Raw genomic sequence first — 8,160 nt, forward strand, 5'->3', positions numbered from 1 at the left:
CGCTCGCCGTCGCCGCCGCCGCAGCGGCCCCGCCTCCCCCCGCCCCGCCATGCTCGCGCCGCCTCCTCGTCCGCCAACTCCGGCGACCCCGCTGGCGTCCGTCTCCGGTCAGATCCGGGCGGGTGGATGAGATCCACCCGTCCCGTGATCCAAACGCCCCGTCCCGGACCACCCCGTCCATTTTCCCGGACGTGATACTTTCCCAGTCTGTGTAATTTTTATGCCTTGTTCATCATGCCGTATCTCTGCATCCGTAGCTCCATTTTGTGCCTGTAATATGTCGATTTGTTCACCTCGATGAGTACATCATTTCATTCTATTGCATCATGTTCATTTTAGGTCATCTAGATGCCTGAATCATCGTTGTAAGAGTGCTTCATAATGTTTTCTGCTGTCTGTTATCAGAACGAGCTCTTTTGTCATTTTTGCCATGATTGATGTGTGCATCCTATGAGGTTGATGTCTACAGGTGTTTTGATCTATGCCATGTCTTCTTTACAGAGGTGCTTACCATGTATTTTTGTGATCAATGTGGTGACTAGCACAAGCATGCAAACTAGACATCGTGATGTTGCTGATTTTAGTCCCTGTTCTGCTGTTATTTTGATGCCTTGTAAACTTGATGCTACAGAGAGATCCATGCATATTTAGAGATACTTCAGTAAGGGTGTTTTGAACAGGTGGTTATTGTCTATCCATTCATGCCCTTGGTTGCAATTATGGAGTAGTCTAGCATGTCATTTTCGTGCTCTACTTTTGCTTCAAAATGTTTCCTGGCAGATTGTTTACTTGTTATTCAATGTAGCCAAGGTTGTTGTAGTTGATCCTTGCATGCTATGAACTTGTTCTTGCCTTGGTTGGTTACATAAACATGTCTTCTTGCTGATGCTATGCTTATCTTGTCATGCAATGACTTGTGGTGAGTGAATCGAGCTTGTTAAGTAGTGTACATGATGTTGTTGTTTTGCTAGGCTGAATCTGTTATTTCGTGATGCTATATAAACATGTTGCTACTAATCATTCTATGCATAATCTGAAGATATTCTATAGACATGTTTTGATCTACATGTCATCCTCTAACCATACATGCCCCTGGTTGCATTTATAGCTTGTTGTGGCTTGTTCATATCTTGCTCCAAAGTTGCTTCATAATGTTGCTGTCAGCCTGTTAACATTAAGTTCAGTTGTTTCCATGTGTTTTCCTAGTGATCCATGCACCCTATGAACTTGCTCTTGCCATGCTTAGCTTCACAAATATGTCTTCTTACTGTTGGTTGCCTTTCCATGCCATGTTTTGCTCTGTAGTGAGTTGCACAAGCTCATCTACATGCCTTCATAATTATGTTCCTGCCATGTATGAATCTGTATTATAACTTGCTATGTTTACATGGGTGCCATCATATTTTCTGATCCTTTTTGGCTTATGGTCAGTAAGGGACTTTTGATCTATGCATTTAGTAGATTCATGCCATGCCTTTGTTTTCCATTATAAGTTTCTGTAACATGTTGTTTGATAGCTCTAAACGTTGCATCGTGATGTTATTTTCTGCAAAGTCTGAAATTGTTATTACTTGCAATCTTACCATGTGTGTTTGAGCATGTTCTAGTGATTTCTGAAGATAGCTCAGTGTTCATGTTTTGTTGTGCTTTACCTGTACATCATGTCCATGCCTTTTGTTTTCATATTATGATGATGTAGCATGTTGTTTTGATGCTTGCAATATGCCTAGTTGCTGTTTTGGACAGCTTGTCCTATAAACTTGTTTCATGTGTGTGTGTTGAACCGTTGCTCCGTTTTGAGTGTGCTCTATATGACACTTGCTTAGAATTGCATGTAGTTTCATATTATCATGTTGCATCCTTGTTTTGAGGTGTTTGCTTGATGTTTGGGTGCGTTTTGCATCAATGCCATGTTTAACTTGTGTTGCTCATATCTTCTAGGCCGTAGCTCCGAACTAAATGAACTTTATATGTAACTTGACTAGAATCTCGTGTAGATCATCCTTGTGCATTTCAACTTGCTGTTTAACAACTTCAACTTAAGGTTTATTCAGATCTGGACCAATTTCGAAATATGCATATGAGGACTTACCGGAATTGTTATATGTTGTTCCCGGCCTCATTTAAACTTGCCTTGATGTGTTGCTCTTGTTTGCATCATCCCTTGCCATGAGTAGCTTCATGTAGCTTTGTCATGTATCATACTTGGTTGTGCATCATGTCTTGTCTATGTGTGGTGTGTTTACCATGTTGTGTGCTTCTTTTTGATAGTTCCTGTTTCGTTGCGAACGTGAGGATTCGTTCGTCTACGCTTGGTTCGTCTTCGTGGCTTCATCTTCTTCATGGACTCGTTCTTCTTCCTTGCAGGATTTCAGGCAAGATGACCGCTACCCTGGATCTCACTACTATCATTGCTATGCTAGTTGCTTCGTTCTATCGCTATGCTGCGCTACCTATTACCTGTTTATCGAGCCTCCCATATTGCCATGAACCTCTAATGATGAGGACATCAATACAATTGTTACACCCACAGCCCCTGCTGCTATACATACTGGACCAATTACTAGAGCTCGTGCACGCCAACTAAATTACCAGGTACTTTCGTTTCTTGGTAATGATTCTAATGTTCATGAGAATATGATGCTGCCTAAATTGGATACATTTGTTTTGCTTACAAATGAAGGGCCTAGCTTGGAGAAGGATGAACATTGGAGCAAGAACAAGCATGGAGATGATGGCATGTGCAAGGGGAACAAGAACGGAGTTACAAGTGATGATTTCAGGACTTTGAAGCCACCATAATGGGTGCATGAAGCCTTGGACGAAATATACAAGATGCCACTTCATAAATTTCGTCCCGAGGCTATTTTAGGTGCTGCGTCACCTTATTATTGGGCCAGGCCCATGTAATTTCGAAATACATAAGTATAGGCTATTTTTAGAGTCCGTATGTGTGGGGAAACAAGAGATAGGGTTGATTTCGGACCCCTCCACCAAGGGCCACGAAATCCCCCCCCCCTCTTCCTCCATATATACAGCCCTTAGGGCATCGTTTAGACTTTGGGGGTTTTGTTTAGATTAAAAGTTCGCCATAGCTGCAACTTCGCGTACTTCGTTTGTGTTCAACGACCAGACAAAGGCGTCACAGAACCCCACCTTGATCAATAAAGCTTTCATCTTATATTCGCAATATCCAGATTGCAATCTCAGTTTCTTGCTTGTTCTTCGTTTGCTCGCAGGAAACAGACCCTCGTGGTCAGGTTGATCGTGCTCCGGCGTGGTCAATAACCTCTCGGAGTTGGTTTAGCGATTGCTAAGGCGCGACGTCCTCGCACGTTCGTAGTCGGATCGTCAAAGTCGACTGCCACCAAAGCGATATCCATCATCTCATCGAAAGACGGGACACCTTTGCCTCTATCATCTAACCTTTGACACCTTTCCTATGCAAATCGTTGTTTGGCTATGTTACCGCTTTGCTCAGCCCTCTTATAGCGTTGCTAGTTGTAGGTGAAGTTGAAGATTTCTCCATGGTGGACAGGATTTTGGTTGGGATATCACAATATCTCTTATATTATTAATGCATCTATATATTTGGTAAAGGGTGGAAGACTCGGCCTTTTGCCTAGTGCTTTGTTCCACTCTTGCCGCCCTAGTTTCCGTCATACCGGTGTTATGTTCCCGGATTTTGCGTTCCTTACGCGGTCGGGTGATTTATGGGACCCCCTTGACAGTTCGCTTTGAATAAAACTCCTCCAGCAAGGCCCAACCTTGGTTTTACCATTTGCCTCACCACCACCTATCCCTTTCCCTTGGGTCAGCCAACCCGAGGGTCATCTTTATTTTAGCCCCCCTGGGCCAGTTCTTGTCTAAGTGTTGGTCCGAACCGAGCAACCTGCGGGGCCACCTCGGGGCAACTCGAGGGATGGTTTTACTTGTAGCTTGACTTATCGGGTGTTGCCCTGAGAACGAGATATGTGCAGCTCCTATCGGGATTGTCGGCGCATCGGGCGGCTTTGCTGGTCTTGTTTTACCATTGTCGAAATGTCTTGTAAACCGGGATTCCGAGTCTGATCGGGTCTTCCTGGGAGAAGGTCTATTCCTTCGTTGATCGCGAGAGCTTGTCATGGGCTAAGTTGGGACACCCCTGCAGGTATAATCTTTCAAAAGCTGTGCCTACGGTTATAGGCAGATGGGAATTTGTTAATGTCCGGTTGTAGATAACTTGACACCAGATCCGAATTAAAACGCATCAACCGCGTGTGTAGCCGTGATGGTCTCTTCTCGGTGGAGTCCGGGAAGTGAACACGGTTTCTGGGTTATGATTGACGTAAGTAGGAGTTCAGGATCACTTCTTGATCATTACTAGTTGACGACCATTCCGCTTACTCTCTTCTCGCTCTTATTTGCGTATGTTAGCCACCATATATGCTTAGTCGCTGCTGTAGCCTTACCACTTTATCCCTTCCTTTCCCCTTAAGCTTTGCTAGTCTTGATACCCATGGTAATGGGATTGCTGAGTCCTCGTGGCTCACATATTACTACAACAACAGTTGCAGGTACAGGTTATGCGATGATCATGACGCGAGAGTGATGCTTGCTTGCGTTGAGTTCTTCTTCTGCTTCTTCTTCGATCAGGGGATAGGTTCCAGTCCGGCAGCCTGGGCTAGCAGGGTGGATGTCGTTTGAGTTTCTGTTTGTGATTCATCCGTAGCCGGATGATGCCCTTATGTATTGTGATGTTGTATTCGTGTGGCATTGTATGCCTGTTGTATGTATCCCCATCTATTATGTAATGTTGATGTAATGATATCCACCTTGCAAAAGCGTTTCAATATGCGGGTCTATCCTTGGTGGGACCTTCGAGTTCCTTTTGGATAGGGTCGCATATTAGGCGTGACACCAAGCACCGGCGCTTGGGGCTGAGCCACCACGACCTCGCGTGTTTACCGCTGCACCTCGAGCTGTCGGGCCTCCTCTGCTGCGCCCAAAAGGTGTTCCGCCAAGATGCCAGTGTCTCATCTGCTCGCTACCAACAGCAGCTTCTCAACCTGTCTCCTCGCATCGGATTTCCGTATCACTTTCCAACCGCCGGTTCGAACTTTTGGAGACTTTGCTCGCTAACTTGCATATACAGCCGGTTCGAACTTTGCGTAGTTCTATCAGCCCTACCGGGATGGCATTATAACACAGACCCTGAAGGATCTATCCAGCAGCGCCACTCGAAGAAAACTAAGCGCTGTCAAGAGGTGGTGCATGCACACTACAGCAGTAGTAGTTAAACCAAGGAAAGGAAAAAGTGGGAGGTCCACGATCTAGAAGACACAGATGTGGATAGCCAAACCGGCCACAACTACCGCCGCCGTAGCTCGCTTCTACTGCACTGGCACGCCGCCGCCCTATTGTCTCTACCACGATCATAGCTCCGCTTCAAGTCGCCCAGCCGTTTCTACGCCCGTCGCCGGTGCATCTCTCAGCCGCCGTGCCACTACATGGCCTTGAGCCGCCCGCGAGTCATCGTCTCCTCCGCACCTCTCGCGAGCCGGCCCTGCGTGCCTCTGAGCCGCCGCCTCTGTCGCTGTGAGCCAGCCTGCCGGGTCACGCCTAACTTCAGCTACCTTGGTCCGCCCTACCCGCTTCTGTGGTCAGTCGCACGCTTGTGCTGAGTCGCCAGTCCTCCGGCCAGCTCGGGTGTGCCCCATACGGATGTTTCTTCCGCCGTGACTCGCCTCCGCTTTTCCAAGGCACCCCCTGCTGGTGTGATCTTGTCTTGCTAGCACAAAGCAAAAAAGGATTGAGGGGTCAGCCAGAGGATAATGGAGCAGTACACGCATGCATATATGTGTTGGGTCGAGGACTAGTCTACCGACAATAATGGAGTACAAGTTACAGGGGCAAGTACTGCTATTAAAGTTTACAGCGGATCGATGGCAGTCAAGGTGCTGGTTAAATCCCAAGACCAGAAGCAAGCATTATGCATTATCTACTTCTGTGCTCATCTAACAAATCACCAGGTGCTATCTTTTTTATATATTTTATCAGCACATATTAAATTGTTTGAGAACAATTACACTGGTCTATGATATTTTTTCGCAGGACCATTATTTATTACAAAGCTGTCACAAAGGAGCGTGCGCCAATGTTATTTTTGCGCTAGCACGTTCATGTCGTGTTCTGGACGGATACGTGCGCAAGTCGCCGCCCCCGCTGTGTTGAGCCGCCCCTGTCACGTTGAATGGATCATCCATCATCCGAACAAAATAGGTGATATCCATCTAAAGTTTATCTTATTAGCACATGTTGTTTTTGTCAAAAGAACAAGTTTATCTTTGCCTTGGTCTGCAATATTGTTTATGCAGGGCCATTATTTATGACAAAAAGTGATATTATACCACGGAGATGGAGGCATGCCAACATCTTTTGGCACAGGTGGTCGTCATTACTCAACGGACTCCCGCACCGGCTTACAACGCCGTGGCTGTCTCTCGCGACCACGCCGGCTTACAACAAGGAGGACAACTTGCCCGTCCGCACCGGCTTACAATGCCACAGCCGGTTCATCTGTCTATGCCGCCTCTAATGTTATGGTCGTCTTTACCGTCTGTTTCTCGCGGCCTGGTCTACATCGACACACCGGGCCGCACTTGTCTGGATGAGCTGTTTATTGAGTATGAGCAAGTCACTACTTGGGAAGCCCGGTTTTATTCCAACAAATTAGAGGCAAATTATCATATATTATCACCCGCCGTCTGCACTGGACGGTTCAATGGGCAGGTGCACAAGTCGCCGCCACTACAGTTTGGTTAACTTCAAACAGCCAGTTGGAAGGAACCATTGGCCGAGTTGCTGACACGGCTCATACGGAATCATTTATAACCCACCGCAGTCACCTCAACCCTCTGTGGATTCACATCGTGCTATCAACGCCAATGATGTATACCTTCTGCTATGGTCAGATATGGAGAATCTCAAGCCAACTCCTCGAGTCGTCTTGAGACTTGGGGGTTACAATGGTATGACTCGGCAAAATTAGCCGGTTTCAATGAATTCAAGAACTCCGGGTCATTGAAGGGAAAAATAACCTGGGCCCCGGAGATTACTGCTAGATCGATGAAAGTTTAAAAGCCGTCAGAAGATTTCCGGCTCAAAATAAGGACTCTGGTTTAAAATCTGGTTCAAGAGACATCTTTCTCCCACAAAGCACTGAAGCTCTCAAATCCGTTCAAAATCCGGCTCAAGGTAAATTTGTCCCTCACAAATTTTTGAAGCTTTCAAATCCGGTTTAAAGTTCCGGTTCAAAAAGAATTAATCTCTCACAAGTTTGAGTCCTAAGAAAAATTGAAGGTTGCCAAAAAAGAACTCGCTGTGATGATGCGCGGTTCAAACATAGGTATCCTACCTTATGGCTTATCTTATTATGGTCACTTGGGGGCTTCCTGCTCATCGAGCATAGCTGTCGGTACCCTCTTGATCGGTGCAATGCTAATATATGGTCATTTGGGGGCTTCCTGTTCAAACATAGGTCGTATTCGAACCTAAGAGAGCATAACTGTCGATACCCTTTTGATTGGCAAACTGCCGAACCCACTTGGGGGCTTCTTGATCATATCTGAATCATAGCTCAACCCCTTTGGGAATCGACGTGGATCGTATTCGAATCAGCGTCGCTAAACAACTCTTAAGGTCATTTGGGGGCTTCCTGTTCAAACATAGGTCGTATTCGAACCAAAGAAAACATAGCTGTCGATACCCTCTTGATTGGCAACGCCAAAGCCACTGGGGGCTATATGATCGTATTCGAATCTTAGCTTAACCCCTTTGGAACGGTTTTCTGATCGTATTCGAATCAGAAGCCTCAAAATTTTTTGAAGTCGCTTTTTGCAAACACAATTTTGGGTTTGACTTGAGACCTTTTTTGGATTATATCTCAAATGTATATAAGTGTTTTATGTTTAACCCGGCTTGATTTTTGACTATAAGTCGCCAGCTTATAACAATCATCATTTATGTGGAAGCATTGGCTTCTAAGGATTGGGTTATCACCCTTACTGCACAGGTCATGTAAACCGGCAGTACAAATTTAATTTCACAGTGGTTATATGTGAGATATTATGACCCGCCCTGCGGTAAACCACCAAGGGTTCTTGTGATCTACTTGTGTGC

The sequence above is a fragment of the Triticum dicoccoides genome, chromosome 7B, assembly GCF_002162155.2.
Source record: "Triticum dicoccoides isolate Atlit2015 ecotype Zavitan chromosome 7B, WEW_v2.0, whole genome shotgun sequence".
Lineage (NCBI taxonomy): Eukaryota > Viridiplantae > Streptophyta > Magnoliopsida > Poales > Poaceae > Triticum > Triticum dicoccoides.